Source organism: Tachypleus tridentatus, chromosome 13, assembly GCF_004210375.1.
Source record: "Tachypleus tridentatus isolate NWPU-2018 chromosome 13, ASM421037v1, whole genome shotgun sequence".
NCBI lineage: Eukaryota > Metazoa > Arthropoda > Merostomata > Xiphosura > Limulidae > Tachypleus > Tachypleus tridentatus.
The window spans coordinates 171,704,990-171,722,828 of record NC_134837.1 but is presented as its reverse complement, the minus strand read 5'-3'; positions in this window follow the sequence as shown (position 1 = coordinate 171,722,828).

The following is a 17,839-nucleotide window of genomic DNA, read 5'->3' as shown; positions in this document are numbered from 1 at the left end:
TGGCTGGCTCTAAATGGGACTCTGTCTCAGAGTTTGGATGTGGTCCAGAAGACGTTACTAAAAATATCACTCTAAATAAAAGTTGTTCATTACGACTACCAGGGAATAGTCACGTCTATTTTCTGCTTGAGAAATATCGTGGTCGCTGTCAAATTGACTATCTAAAATGTATCAATAAGCAAGATGACTATCAGTTTGTAGTCGTGGATATGAAATTGACTGTTAAGTAGTAACAATCATCTATTACTAGTCAGTTTGTCTAACCCTCAGTCAATTGAAGAAATTGGTGAGTTTGACTACTTCCCAGTCAGAATGACCATGTCCCAGTCTGTTTTGCCATTTCCAAGTCACCTTGATACTTCATAGCATCACTGCTATGCTAGTCTTAAGGACTACTTTGTGGTCAGGAAGACCAACACCATAGTCAGCATTAACTCATGAACTGACACTCTTGATGTTTCTTATATCATTAAGGCGCAGTTCAAACAAATGACTGTATACATACATTTTGTTTCATAAATACAACAATTGAAACGTGACCAGTGCTAAACTTTACAAGAATTTATTTATTTATTTACTTTTATTTTTTATATGGGGGGAATACATTTCTTTCACACAAAATAAAATCCTACCTAAATAAATTTTATTTATCGACCACTACTATTTCTTCACTGTTTATTTGACAATTGTGCTTTATATTTTTGTGTGCATGTGTTGGAATATTCGAATATGAAATCCAATAATCAATAATTTATTATTAGAATCCACAACGATCTAAGTTTTGACTGAAATAAGCTTTTCCCACGTGGTTAACACTCGCGTTAACACTACACGTCCGAGAATTGCATCCGATTCGTCTAGTGGTCTGCAGCGCAAATCAAGAACAAATGGAAAGCAGCTACATTAGGTGTGAGCGAGACTATTTCTTTTCCAGAGGGGTGTACCAGGTCGAGTTTATCTGAAGGCGGGAGTTCCTTGTGCAAGGAGGGCTGTATATGTTATTTGTGGAGAGAGGTTGATCATTCCTCAAGGTGATCGAGAGGGGATTCAGGGGCTCACACACAACAATACATTCACGGGGAGGAGTGAAGACGGCACGGCCCACTCCATAGCGGCAGCCGAAGGTAGGGATGACACTATAAACTCAAAGGAGGCGGAGGGGAGAAGTCACACAGCAATATTTTGTTGCACATTGGAGAAATACATATGACGTTTATAGAATTTATAATGACCGAAACATGTACTGACATTGCACAATTGCAATGCAACCGCGAAGATGTCGGAAAGAAGAAATCCAGGTAAATATTAATCGTTTATGTATTATTTTCAGACACTATGTCTGAATAAAACAATACGAATGTTTAACTTTCTAGATTAGCTGAAGTGAATCCATCTGTATTTTTTTGTACAACTCGTTATGTGTAAACAAGGATGGTTGCCCGTTACATTGTGTCGGTCTGCACTACTGTACTTTAGTAGTAGCAGAGTAGGAATATTAATATTCAAGTAATGCTTTGAAGCAAGTATGAAATCGAAAACATTCCCCAGTCTTGACATAACAAATGCACATATTTGGTATCTTGAATGCATATCCTGTGGTAGAATCAAAAACCCGCAATGATCCATGTTTCTACTGTGTTAAATTTAGCGCCATCTATGCCGCTGCTAAAAAGATTTGTTATGGCCACCGCTACACAGATGAAAGTTGTTTTCTCATTAAAATTAACCTCGTCTGTTATTATTTTATAGACCTTTGATAATGAAAGATGACATACGATAATAAATCCTTATTTGTAATAAATCAGCAGAGCTACAAATGCTAAAGCGTACACAGTTTATGCGACATGGGTATTATGGCGGGATCCACTGACGCAGCCAACAATGGAATTACAAATGGGGGTGGCAAGACAAATCATTTGAAAACTGCGAAAAAGTGTAACTTATATTGTGTTTAATGTGTGTTTCTTTAATTTAATATTACAAACTATCTAAAACTCTCTTTAGGTACAAAATGTATTTAAACTTTTAAACTCTATACTTTGAAATCGAATGGTGCAAGATAGGAGCCAGTGCCAGGCCGTACACTATGAATAGAAGGCCTGTGATCCTGCAAAATATTACCCCAACCACTCTCCCTTCTTTGCTTTCAGGGAACTTTCTCAGATTTTGGGTGCCTCCCATAATCCATACCACATCCATACCGGTAAGAGAAATGTAGGATCCGGGGTATATTGCATTGAGTCATGAGCAACCAGGTTGTGTAGTTAAAATAATAAAAATTGTATATACTGACGAAAATCAGGGGATACTATGGATCACGCATCAGCATGCGTATGCGTCTGCAAATATTTCCTTGTGTTCACTATACAGTCCACAATTCCTTTCGGATTTCTGTTCAATTTGGTGATTATGTTAGTTAGGTTGAGGTCTGGCCAATGAATGTTTTTGGCCATCCCGGGGGATTGTGGCAAGAATTTGCATTTTTAAGTACGTTTTTATTTGCTAGATTGAGGGCAAGTCCGAGGATACACCGTCGATTCGCGGGCGAACGACATTGGCTAGTTGTTATTGTTGAAATTTATCATTACATTTAGTTAAATAAATGATACATTTGGGGTTCCAGAATGAAAACCCATGACATTTGGATGCATGTCTTGCATGATATTTATTAATAGACACTGAAGTTTGGAGTTAAACATGGAAGAACAGTCAGAAGTTTCCAATATTTTCCCTTGCATTAAATGTAATTATAAGGTTAGGCATTTTAGCAAGCTTCTATCACATTTTTCTTTGGTTCATGAGCATGGATTTGTTGTCCCATGTGGGATTAATTGATGTGAAAGACCATTCAAAAGCATCAAATGTTTCAAAAGACATACAGTCATGTGAAAAAGTTAGGACACCCTATGAAATCCTGTGTATTTTTGTAACATTTTTGGATATATAGATATTTAATCTCAATTTTAACAATACTGAGAGATTATAGGAATGTAACTAAACAATTAAAACTGAATAAAATACTTTTTAAGATCTTCTGTAAATGCAATTCTACAAAAATGCATATTCTAACTGAGGAAAAAGTTGGGACACCTCCACATTTATTCCCAGATTCACATGATTAGAAGATCGTTACTCAGCATTTTGAATGAGGCGTGCCCGATTTAAACCTCAGACATTTAGTTTGGTGTGCTCCTGACTGTTGAAGTGAAATTGAGCACCATGGTGAGAGCAAAAGAGCTGTCTGAGGCCTTCGAAAAGAAAATTGTAGCAGCTTTTTAGTCTGGTAAGAGATTTATAAAGATCCCAAAAGATTTTGAAATCAGCCATTCCACTTTCCGGAAAATAATCAACAAGTGGAGGGCTTTCAAAACAACTACCAACATGCCCAGGTCTGGTGGTCCAAGCAAGTTCACTCCGAGAGCAGACCGCAAGATGCTTAAATGAGGCCTCCAAACACCCAAACATGTCATCACGGGACCTACAGAAGGCCCTGGCTATTGTGTTATGTGAAAGTGTATACCTCTACAATCGGAAAGAGACTGCACAAACTTAACTTTCATAAGAGGTGTGCAAGGAGGAAACCTTTTCTCTATAAGAGAAACATCAAGGCCAGACTGAAGTTTGCCAGGGAGAATGTAGACAAAGACCATGATTTCTAAAATAATGTTCTTTGGACAGATGAGTCCAAAATTGAATTATTTGGACACCAGAACAGAGGACATGTTTGGCGTTAACCAAATACAGGAAAAGAACCTCACACAAACTGCGAAACATGAAGGTGGAAGTGTTATGACTTGGGACTGCTTTGCTGCAGCAGGATCTAGAGGGCTCACAATCATAGAATCCACCACGAATTCTACTGTGTATCAGAGGGTGCTTGAGGAACATGTTAGCCCATCCGTGAGAAAATTAAAGCTAAAGCGGAACTGGACCGTGCAACACGACAATGACCCAAAACATACCAGGAAATCCATCAAGGACTGGTTGAAAACTAAGTAATGGAGAGTTCTGGAATGGCCGAATCAAAGCCCAGATCTTTATCCCATTGAGTTGCTGTGGGGTGACTTGAAACGGGCAGCACATGTAAGAAACCCCTCAAGCATCTCACAGCTGACAAAATTCTGCATTGAGGAGTGGGGCAAACTTTTTTCAGACCGATGTCAGAGACTGGTAGATGGCTGCAAAAAGCATCTCACTACAGTTATTTCCAAGTAATTAAATGAGTTGTTTATGGTCTTGAAGATGGAAAGAAGCCGAATTTCCCATACTTAAACATCGTACATATTTATCCCTTTCAAGAGTATAAAGTATGTTAATGTTGTAGTAGCGAATATTTGGAAAGAGAAAAGAAAGAAACATCCTGTGATAGAGATGTTATGGTATACATTAAGAAAGTGATAAGTCACGTAATAAGTGATAAGGACTGTTATCTCATATTTGTGTGTATATACATGCCTGTGAGTCTACGTGTCAGTGTGAAATCTTGAAATCTCGTGTAACATGTTAAAAACGTGAAGGGAAGGGAAAATAAATCATGAAAAATGAAATAAATTAAACTACACAGAGAAATACGAGTTTATTTACTTATTGAGAGTACAAATATTCTTGATTTATTAATAACGATCAAACTGTGAAAATAAGCTGCTCTTAATTAATCATTTAGGTCACGTAAATAGAGAAAAAAGAAGCCTAAATCACATACTTATGTTGCAATAAACAGAATAAAACGCTTAGGTAACCAGTCATCCCCAGATGTAAAGCGTTAATAATCTGAGGGCTAATGCTCTTTAAACTTCATTTTTATGAAACAACATTAACGTCACTAGTAAACATATACTTAGGTTGAGTTATGAAAACCTCGGATAAAATAAAGTATACAGATAACGTTGAAAAATCAGTAACTGAAAACTTTTCACGAAGACCAAAAATGACCAAACCTGAAGAGAAACGCCGCTGAGTTTCACGATTAATTCTATAGATAAATTTAAAATAATGTTATAATAACGTTGTAATTCTGAAATCAAAATAAAGACTTCATTTTCTGTTGATCTGTCTTCAATTAAAACTTGTGCACTGGATAAATTGTTACTTTTTATACCTTCTGTGTATATACTGATTGAATAAAAGTTTCAGAAAACTTCCTAGTCTTGATCAAATTATAAGGGTAAGTGTGGAAAACTGAATGACTGCAAGCACACGTTTTGTTTTTATACCTTGTGCGAATAAACTGATTGAATAAAGTTTCAAAGAGTGTTTTGTTTATTCATACATTCGAAAAGAAAAATAAGATCGTTATTCCAACACTATTAATTTTTCAGTTAACTGTCCTAGTGTTGAGCACATTATAGAGGTGAGTGAGTCAAAATGAGGAAAGTCTAGCACATGTAGCTTTTACGAAACCTTTTGACATTTATTATTTAAAAATATAAAAATTTTTAATCTTTTCTTTTAAAGAACTTCACCACAAAGGGACAAGATGTTTGACAACGTCTTTGCTTTCTTTGGTCTTGATTATGTACAAGATTTACGAAACTGTCTGAAAACACTTCGTTGTATATTAAAATTAAGTGGCTTCTTTTTGGTTAGATATTTCAATAAAAGAAGAGTGAAATCAGTATTTCATTGAAAGAATTAATATTTCTCATATTATATTTTGCTTTTTTATAGTTTTATAATTTCTTTTACCAATCTCCAAATTACTTCAATTTCTCATTTGTTTCTTTAATCTTAAGTAAAACTATTAATAATAATAATAATAAAAGATCACATCTGAATCAACACCTTCTACATAAACCTGGGACAGTTGTTGTAACGACTCAAAACTTGCTCCAGTTAATCCGTTATTTGTATTTCCTGTCTTTCTAGTGGTACACTTGTTTGTCAAATGCTTAACTATACAAAAGAAAATTACTGTTTCAATAAATATATTTAGAAATATTTCTGTATCCCTTAAGTCGAGGAAAGGTTCGTCCAATACCACCAAATACTCGTCAGACGTTACATTGTGAATGCGTTATAACAATAACATTTAATATCTCAGTTGGTGGGTTTTTCGCTGTTCTTGAATGGCTTGTATTTATTCTGTTAGTATGGTAGCAAATTGCCTTAAATGTTAAACAACGACAATACCATCATATGACGACTGACACAAAAATTTTACAGTCAAAAATTTCCTCATGCTCAAAATTTATACATAACTTTCAAAGAGTACAAAGTGCGTTCAATACACGTACAGTTTTAGTATTCTAAAGTTGTATATACTTAAGCTAAATAATAAAGATTAACTCAAACTAGATAGGCCTAATAAACATAGTTTATATAATATTATTCATTACTCACTTTAAAACGATACAATCTGATACTTTTCACCCACTCTTAATAAATATGACGTTCGTGAGATCAAGATATTAAGCCTCTCGCAACCACTCGCAGGTTATTTCTTATATACCGAGAAAGACCAACCAATCACGATATTGAGTTCATTGAATGTTTTTTTTTTTTTGTTCTTTTCATATGTAGTGACTGAATAGTTTTCTGTTAACACAAGCATATTCATTAGTGTCCTGTTTTCAAACCTCATCTTAAGACCACAAGATTTATGTGAATTATAATAGATTGTTGATATGTGATTGGACTGCATTCTTACTATGTGGACAAACTACTTATATCTTTGCTTCTCAATGTGTTACCTGACGAGGGCTATTCCAACATTTTTCCTGACCTTTTTTTTTTTTTTTTTTTTTTTTTTTGTTTCTTCAAGTTGTGGTAACAGCTTTCTGTAAACATATCATTTCGCAAGTGGTGACTTTTCGTTCTTGATTTTATTTGTAACATGTGGTTAGTATGTGGTAACTACGATGTTCATTAATCTTCACTTTATTTACACCAGGATATGTGGATGTTTTGTGAGAGGTTATTAACCTTACTCGTGTTTATTGAATTTTGCCAGGCTGTTCACTTTTATAAAAAGCCTTAGAAAATAGAGTACATTCTGTGGATAAGTCTTAAGTTACTGGGGGGTTACGAAACTATATCCTGGTTTTCTTTATAAGATGTTATTAATTTAAGCTAAATATTTAATAGAAAACATTTAAAGGACATGTCCTATATATTATTAAAATGATGTTTTCATACAATAAAGCCTACCTTTCTTAGAATAAATTCAAAAGCAGCCCAGTATTATTCGAATAGACTAAGAGTGGACAGATACAATACTATAACATTACGTTTCTAAGATAGTCGGTTCTAGCTTGGACTTTGCCTGAAAATATACCACACTGTCCAAACTTGAAAAAATTACTTGCCATTCATATTCAACCAGATTTTGCTGACTTAGCCATGAAAAATTTGATGATGAAATGAGTGAATACATGGTTTTGGATATAACACATAGTCATTTCAAAATATATGTACTTATTTTTCAATAATATACCAAGAAGAAACTTGGAATATATAGACTTCAGATAATCGCTTTACTTCTCGACGATGAGCAGTTCTAGCTGCTACTTTGTTTTAAACTTTGGATATAGTCCTGGTAGCGTTAATAAAAATATACTTTTATGACACTGATTAAACGTAACACATTTTTTGCAGTTGACATTTAGCCAGTATTTGTATCAGTAAACATTCTGTTATGAAAGAATAGAATATATGGATTTGGATATAATACAGAAGTAAGGAGAAAAGTCGTTTTAGATATCTGTACAAAACTTTTTTTAACTAGTGTTATCTAAAAATATAAATAGTGTGTAATGGGCTGTTAATTCAAAAATTATTTTGATATATGAATTACCCTATATAAAAAAATGTTTATCTAATATTGTTTAGAAGTTTAGTACATCATTGCTTAATTTTTCTTTTTAGAGCTCTTCCACAATAAGCAAGATCTTTGCCAAGTTCTTTGTTATCTTTTCTCTTCACTATGTCAAAGATTTTAGAAACTTTCTAAATATTCTTCGTGATTATATTACAACCAGGTGATTATTTCTTATCATTCAGTATAGAATCATCTCCTCAGTTTTCTGTTTGGTTAGAGATGTCACAAAATAAATAGTGGAAACAGCACTTTATTGTAAGAATTTATATTTCTCATAATTACATTTATTTTTGTGTATAATTTGAATATTGTTCATTTATTTTAATACTATTTCAAAGTTCTCTTTGTTTTTTATGCTCAAAGCAACGTAATCTGCAACCTATATTATACTCACAGTGTGTATCAATTCCAAGTTTTATTGTTATTACGTTACGACTTATTGTTAAGCCATCAAGCAATATTGATAAATGAATATTACTTCAATGACTCTTACAAATCAATTAACTCAATAAACTGTTTAAATTAATAATTTAATGATTTTAGTATCACAGAGAAGGTGCATGAAATGATATTTTTTTTCCATTTTCATAATAGGGGATAGAAAAATATATTCCTGTTAGTCAAATGTCGAAAGATTATTGTAATGAATCCAAGAAATTAGCAAAAGAATGTGGATTTGTCCCCACTGCTGTAACTTCAAGGTGGGATCCTTTACTTTCGATTCAGAAAAAAAAGTTTGTGGGCGAGTGTTGTGTTAACTATGCATATATTTCAATAAAATATTTCGGATATGGATTCTTATAGTTAGCTTTATCAAACACGGAAATCAAATTGTGATAATCTCACAACTGTAAGTTTTAACTGTGACATTTTTCACTTACTTAAACATGCATACGTCTTGCTTAATCAAATACAAATATTTACCATATTAAATCAGAGCACGTTTTGTCTCGAGGACAAGTAAATACTACTAAATACTGAAAAAATAAGGAAACAAAACTTCAAAGGTTAAAATTAAAATCTCAAGTCATAATCCTTTATAAATTAACCAATCGTGCGTAACTGCTACACAGATACCACAAAGTTGCTGAAGATAATCTTTTTTGGTATCACGCCTTTCAGGTGTAAGATAGTGCACGAAGTAAATCGGTTTGTGTCTTTGAAGTAAAATTTTATCACATTGTTGGGATAATGTCAGTTTTATTAATACAGTTTTTGAAACGTGTGACATATGTTTCTGTATTACACTGCTCGTTGATTTAAGATTACATTAGAAATCCTCTTCACACTAAATTTAGATATCATAGAGATAATTACTAACATTCGATAACACAAAGAGTACCAAACTGGTAAATTAATTTAAATAAATACTTTAAATTAGCCTAGTTATTAAAAAGTTACTTAATTTATCGGACTGAATTTATGTCTGATCTACATAGACAGCTTTATTTAATCAGAAGCTATTGATAATACAAAAAAGCTGGTGAAGGACGTGGACTAGAATTTCATTATTTTTACCAGAATTTATAAAATTGGCATAAAGAAGCAATATTTCGTAATGGAGTTCAAAGGTCCCATGTTTTGATTTAGATCCTCCAGCACTACCAGCTTGTTTTAGGATATCCGCAAATAACATCAGAGTGCATACACCAGGTTTTAGTGAATTATTTTTCGGGGGGTAAGAACTTAATTTTAAATAAAGTGACGTACATGTTACGAGGGAGCCATAAATCCAACATGCAGTTGAGGTTCAATGATGGTTGTATTTTAGTATCGAGGATATGACACGAGTCCGAATACCAAGTTTTGTCCTACTAATTCGAATAAACAAGTTAATAAATGAAGTAATACAGGATAACTTTGCATTGTTGACGAATTACCTTTGGTGAAAGAATTAGTAAAATATAGAATTTTTCTATTTTTTCCTTAGCATCTTTAATTTTTATTACATTCAATAACGCGTACTTTGCTAACAAATATTCGTCAATTGTACGTGACAGAAGCATTAGAGTAGACTTGAAACGTGAATGTTTAAACTGATGTAGGTAATTAAGGTAATAATTACATTTATTTTATACTGGAAATAGAACGTCTGATATAAAGTTTATATTTATCTACATGCTATCCTGTTCACTGGCATTTGTACTGTGTATAGGCCATGAATTGTTTTTATCAGAATCATTTAAATTTTTATTATTCATTTACGTATTAAATTTGTAACTCTATTTATCTATTACTTAAATTGAGTTACTTGTAAATTCTCTTTCCCACACTGTTGTGTTATTTAATCATGAAACCAGTTTTATTCAGTAACAACATTAGTATGAAAATAAGCGATATTACACCATCTGAGTTGGTAAACGTTTCACATTATATTAGGAGAAATTTTTAACCAAGCTAACGAGACAGTTAGTATATAACTCAAGGAAAACTAAAAATTCTTCGAATATTACTATTTCCTAATAATCACGTTATATTAATAAGCTTCAGGTTTTATGGTTTATAAAATAAAAGAAAAAAACCAATAGAAACAGTCGAAAATGTTACTACAAACTAAAACATGTTTGCCTTGGAATATAATTTACTAAATTTACTTCAATCTCTAACACTCCCGTTTCCTTGCAACACATTCCAATAATCTGTTATAATACACATAATTCTCTAATGGTATCGTGGCTTGATGATCGAAATACATTTTTGTCACATAGATATTCTGATGTTCGTGTAATAAATTTATTCCTTATAGTAGTTATGCAGCCACTTCTCTTGAATACATGTTCAAAACCCTTGTTCTCCTTGTACATATTTCATAACGTTCAGTTCTGTCATTTCTACTCTATATTCTATATATTTCTCATATGGCAATACCTCAACAATAAGTTACACGTTTTTCTTTACACTGAAAATAGTATCATAATGGCTACTTTCTCCTCCATATTCTCCTAAAGCAGGTTGTTTTTCACAAACATATTCAGTCACTTTCTTCTTTAGGTTAGAAAGTGGTGGTTGACAGTCAATACAAATAAATCCATAACTATTTTGTTTGATTTTTATTTATACACATAAACACAATTCGTTATGTCAGTGTCCATATCCAGCTGTTCTCAGCGGTAAGTCTGATATGAGCTTCGTCAGCACGCTGAGGGTAGAACACACATAATTCATTGTGCATTTTGGCTACTCTCTAGAAAGAGTAAAACTTTCACAATGAACATACGAAGTTGACTCAATTCACAAGTAAAATGTATATAAACTTTGCATTAGTCTTATAATAATTGAAAAATATTACTATTATATATCTTCTATTGAGAAATTTCAAATTTCGTTATTGCATAAATGGTGAATTATTTCTAAACCACTCTATATACATTTTTATGGTAATATCGTTTAATATTAAACATCTACATTTTTGACATCTTTTCATAAAGTAAGTGTAAGAGAGAATAGCCTCATAAACGAAGAATTACTTCTGTGTTATGCATTAATTCATTTTACTGAAAGAAAAATGGTTTCTCTTTTTGTAAGAATGTTGAAGTATAAACAACAAAATTAATCTACAATGTGTCTACATCATATTCTGTACAATATTACAACACCAGAGTTATAATGAATTAATTGTTATATCACGACGGTTAGGTAGATATATAAGCTATTAACTAGATAACAATAACATTTCATCGTCCATTCTGTTTTAGTACAGCTTTAAACTAATTAACTTTGTAGTTTGACAGACGCTAATGCGCAATGTTCTCGTCTAGTTGTTTTTTATATCTAACTAGAAAACATATATCTTGTTAAAAAGTCTAAAAAAGGTTCATATATTATCTTTAATGAACAGGTATGGTGTTAGAATTATTTTTTTGGCAAACGGTTTAACTTTTCATTAGCTTCTGTATACAACTTGTAGTTCGTTTATTTGTTTGTTTTGGAATTTTGCACAAAGCTACTCGAGTGCTATCTGTACTAGCCGTCCCTAATTTAGCAGTGTAAGACTAGAGAGAAGGCAGCTAGTCATCACCACCCACCGCCAACTCTTGGGCTACTCTTTTACCAACGAAAAGTGGTATTGACCGTCACATTATAACGCTCCCACGGCTGGGAGGGCAAGCATGTTTGGCTTGCACATTACCCTCACATTACGAAGCGCACGCCTTAACGCGCTAGGCCATGCCAGGCTGACTTGTAGTTCACCGTGCAGTATTGCTTTTTGTGTTTGTCTTTACCAGTTCAATTTAAACTTCTTTTTTTATAACAGTACGGTTCAAACTTGAGATAACTATTTCTTCCATACTCTAAAATGCTTTTATATTCAATAAAAATGAAAACATCACGTTGGAAAAAACATAATTTAGTCACTTTGGAGGGATAAATTTCAGGTACTATCTGGACTCTCAACGGAAATGTGATGGTAAATCCCATTATTAGTTAGTAAAATAGTAGTTCAATAGTTGGCTATGAGTGATGATAAATAGTGGCCTTCTATCTCGTCTTAGTTAAATTAGAAACGGCTAGCGCTTATGTCATTTGTGAAGCTTTATGTAAAATTCACAAATAACAATAACAGAGGTTTTTCATAAGCTTCATAAAAATTCAAGAAAATTAACATCTTGAATGTTAATTCAAGAGAGTTTTTAATTATTCATCACTTGATAAATATACACAGAAAGAAAGAGAGTTGGTTATTTGTCATCAAGGACATAATTCATTGCTAATTGCAGTGTTTCCCAAACTATGTTCTACGGCGAGATATGTTTTTGTTTACTTGTACTTTTGGCTGCGCTAGTAACTTCTCGAAATTCCTTTTTTCTTAGATTTTGTAGGTAAATATCTGTCGACTCTCCGGAGCCGTCACTAATTGAAATAACTGAAAGGTGTTGTGATAAAGAGTCTTGTAGGTCGAGCGAAGTTCAGTGGATTATTTTGTTGATTTTCAGTCCTTGTGCTTATAAGTGGAAAGTAAAACGCCACTTTGAGACAAATCATCCCAACATGGTTACTAAATCCCGTGATTATTTTAGCAGAAAGTTAAAAGAATTGAAAGAACAAAAAGGCACATATTTGAAACAAGCATGAATATCAAGCAATGCTCTGTTAGCATCCTAAAAGGTGGCATATAGAATCGCAAAATATAAAAAGCCTCACACCATTGCAGAACTGATCATACCGGCTACAGTGGGTATGGTGAATATTATAGTTGGTGAATTTGCGGAGAGACTGCTTTCAAAGGTGCCTGTATCCAACAATAGTATCAGTCGTAGAATCTAATGCATTACAGAAGACCTCAGCGATCAATAACTGATGAAATTAAAGGGAGGGAATTCGGGTTATAGCTAGATGAGGCGACGGATAGCAACAAGGATGCTTATTTGATTTTACTACACACGTTTCGTAGATGGTGACAAAATTGTGAAATACCTTCTTTTTTATAAAAGTATCACTACAGGTACAAAGGCTAAAGAGTTGTTTGAGATCCTTGACACTTTTATGTGTGAAAACAACTTAGACTGGACAAACTTCGTTGGTGTCTGTACCGATGATGGTCGCTCTATGTCCGGCTGTTATGGAGGATTGCAGGCGCTCATACAAAGTAAAGCTCTTTATGTACTGTGGACAGACTGCATAATCCAAATAATGTGCTAAAAATTATGAAGAAGAAAAATAAATGAAGATGACGGCAAAGACTGTTTTCCCCGTTCCAGCAGTTTGTTACATCCAATGAAGTTGATTTGATCTACAAACTAAAATCTGTTTCTGAGGAGCACCCGACACAGCTCACTAACATTTTTGAAAATTACTTTCCAGAAGATATGGAGAGGTTTGCATGGATCCAAGACCTATTCAAGGCTAAGGCCCTATCTGAATTTTCATCTGCAGAAAAAGAAAATCTTAATAAGCTGTCTTGTGACAAGTTTTTAAAAACAAAATTTAGCAGCATGGAACTAAATGAGTTTTGAATATCAGTAAAAGATAAATATCCGCTGCTAAGTGCTAAATGTCAGCAAATTAGTAATTGTGGTTATTTAAAAATGAAATACAAATATTGTTTTTACTTTCAATTTACGTCTATTATTCTTTCAAATGGCTCCCGAGTTGTTAGGACATAAACACTTTTAAGAATAAGTATCAAGTTGTTTGAACCTAACTAATTAATAAATTGATATGTTAAGTTTTTCGTTTTGCTGTGGGTCCGGCATGGCCAAGCGTGTTAAGGCGTGCGACTCGTAATCTGAGGGTTGCAGGTTCGCATCCCGCTCGCGCCAAACATGCTCGCCCTTTCAGCCGTGGGGGCGTTATAATGTGACGGTTAATCCCACTATTCGTTGGTAAAATAGTAGCCCAAGAGTTGGCGGTGGGTGGTGATGACTAGCTGCCTTCTCCTCTACTCTTACACTGACGGCTAGCACAGATAGCCCTCGAGTAGCTTTGTGCGATATTCCAAAACAAACAAACAAACCTTTTGCTGTGAAAGAATTGCTGAGACACTAAGGGCGCTGTGAAACGAGGAAGTTTACGATATGCTGGCTTATAGTAAAGCCCCTTATAGATACAAAAACATCGAGAGAACTATACAAAAATGCTAATAATTTTCAGGACTGCGTTTTCTTTACTTTAGAGATATAACGAATGTGTTTTGGGTTCAGAGCAAAACAGACTGTGAGATAATAACCTAGACTGTTGTTTGTTATTCACTCTTAGCTACGTGGACTTAGGACTAACTTAAAAACCCTCTTTACCCTATATTTAGATATTATAGGAATAACGGTTAAAAATGTGATTATAGCATCGGTACCAAACTGATAAGTCAATAGTAAATTAATACTTGCAGTTGACTAGTTATTGAAACACTATATTATTTTGTAGGCTGAGTTTTAGTTCTGATCTACATAGATCGATTTTATCAGAAGACCAAATCTGAAGAAGAATAACGTGTAACAGAATTTGTTATTTTACCAGAATTTTTCAAATTGGTAAAAGGGAAATCACATTACTCTAGAGTTCAAAGGTCACCTTCTGATTCCCATATGCCCTAAGGTATCGATTAAGATTCTCCATTACTGACTGTTTAGTTTAGAATTTCTAAGTGTACGCATCAGAGCACGTGAAACATGTTTAGCTGCATCAGTTAAGTTTGTTTGTTTTCGAATTTCACGCAAATATACACGAGGACTACCTGGGGTAGCCGTCCCTAATTTATCAGTGTAAGACTAGAGGGAAGACAGATAGTCATCACCACTCTCTATTAACTCTTAGGCTACTCTTTTGCCAACGAATAGTGGAATTGACCGACCTTTGTAACGACCATACAGCTGAAAGGGGCGAACATGTTTGTTTTGACGGGATATTAATAAAGTAAGAATGTATAAACGTAGTTTAAAATAAGGTGCTGCAGATAACCCGATAGTGCAAGTAATACAGGTATGAAGTTATATTCAGGTTTAATTGTCTTGGAAACACTTAAGCACACATGATGGCTTGACTTTAGCTCCATGGACTGAATGCGTTATTTTAGATATAACAGAAAAGTAGGACTAGAATTGTGTTTTATATATCACAAAAATAGCCGTATGTATATGGTTAAAATAAAGTTACCTAAATGGGATGGTTTTGTTAATGAAATATATTTAGCCATTTCAATTGTTTACATATATATATTTTCAAACAATGTACGTTTATTGTTGATTTATCTATTTTATTTCTCCCGTCATTAGTAATATCAAATGTTGGTGTACAGTGGTAACGAAGTTCTTCATATAAAATCAAGCTAGACTCACCAAGTCAGCATAAGTAATTTTTTTTACTAATACACAGTTAATACATCTGTGAAAATAATAAGATTAAGACAAAAAATTATTAGTTTGCGAGGCTTAGAACTTTCTTAATGTAACGTATATTAAAAATATATTTCGTGAAATGCACATTTACAGTTACTTTCATGATCTGTAAATAAGCTTTTTCATGACATTTGCTGTATACTTGATGTTACTGTCTTGTCAAGTGGTTGAATAAATGTGCTTAGTTGTGAAGTATTCGTACAGAATAAAATGATAATTGATGAACATATTTTTGTATAAAACATTTTGTCATTAAATAAGGAACTGAAAAGTTTTTTGTAAAATCTAAACTTTTGAAGTAAACCAACAACGAATATTCATGAATACGTATATCATGATGATAGCGATATCCTGGATATATCTCAAATCAAAGACTTATGGAAAACGGAGAGATTTCAAAAGAAAAAAAACGACTTTAAACTTCAAAACAATTAAACGAGTTGTTTATGGCCTTCAAGATGAAAATAAGTCGAGTTTCCTACACTTAAACATCGTAGATACTCTCTCCAAATAAGTACGTTAACTTGATAGTAGTGAATACTTGAAGAGAGAAATGAAAGACACTTCCTGTTGATAGAGATATAATAATATCTAACATAAACAAGCAGACAAAGTGATATGTTACGCAAAGAAGGCCTGTTATATTTTATTTGTGTGTGTATATGTGTGTACATATACACAAGTATGCGTGTCTGTATATTGGTGTGAATTATTGGAAACTTGTGCAACTTGTTATAAACGTAAAGGAAAAGGAATAGGAACCATGGACAATGAAGTAGATAAAACAATACAAAGAAATATAAGTTTATTCACTTATCGAGAGTATAAACATACTTTGAATGAATACCAAACTGTGAAATTAAACTGATCTTAATTAGTCATTTAGGTGACGTAAATATTGAAAAAGATGCCTAAACCCCAGACTTATGTTACAATGAACAGTATAAAACACTTAGGTGACCAGTCACCCACAGATGTAAAGCGTTAATAATCTGAGGTCTAATAGACTTTAAAGTTCATGAGTAGGAAACAGTAATAGCGTTACTAGTAAACGTATACATGTACTTGGATGGATTTATGAGAACCTTGGATAAACTAAAATCTAAAGATGAGGTTGAAAAATCAATAACTGAAAACTTTCCTCTGAGACATAAGTCTTTTCTTCGCGTTTGTGGATAAAATGTGTTTTAAGACCAACGTGGATATTAACTTCATATAATTTGTTTGTAAACAGCTGTTCTTTAGAACTAACAATAGAGAAACAATATATTTCTATATCTTAATTTTCTTCCCTTTAAAGAAGATAGCACATGAGGATATCATATATCTTCAACTGCCGTACATAACACATAAAGAAAATAGGTGTCTTCCTATACATGTATTTTCACTGTTGGACGGCTGTATGTTTACTGACTAACGATGCTACGATCCGTGGTTAGACTCTCTTAGGTAGACACAACAGCTAGCCTGATGTTGCTTCGTATAAGAACAAAGAAACCTAAATAAAAATGGCGCTGAGTTTCACGAATAATTATATAGAAAAGGTTAAAATCATGTTGTGATAACGTTTTAATTTTGAAAATAAATAAAAATAAAATTGCCTTATTCCAACACCAAGATTTACTTATAAATATCTTGATATTTGTGATATAAAAGTTTCTGTTAACTGTACTAGTATTGAATAAATTATATGGGTAAGGTACCACTTAAGTAGTTTTACTCACTATGTTGAAAGTGATGCCAACATTAAAACAATTGTATTTTCAGTGTGTATTTGTGTATATATGCAAAAAGTGTACAGGGGTGTTAATTCGAAAACAATTCTGATATACGAATATCATTTTTTAAAAAGTATCTTTGACTTTTATTGTTTAACAATATAATATATTTTAAACTTTCTTTTTAAGGACTCCACGACAATGGAACAAGATGTGTGACAACGTCTTTGCTTTCCTCTCTTTTTAATAATAAAAATATTTACTAAACTTTCTGAAAATACAACCTTCTCTCTCTGTGTCTGGTCTCGGATCCTGTATTTTCTGTTTGGTTAGAAATGTCAGTGCAACAAGTAAAGAAACAATAGTTCATTGTAATAATTAATATTTCTGATATTTATACTCCTTTTTATAATTTTAAAACTTCTTTTACCTGTTACCAAATTACTTTAACTTCTTATTTGTTTATTTCATCG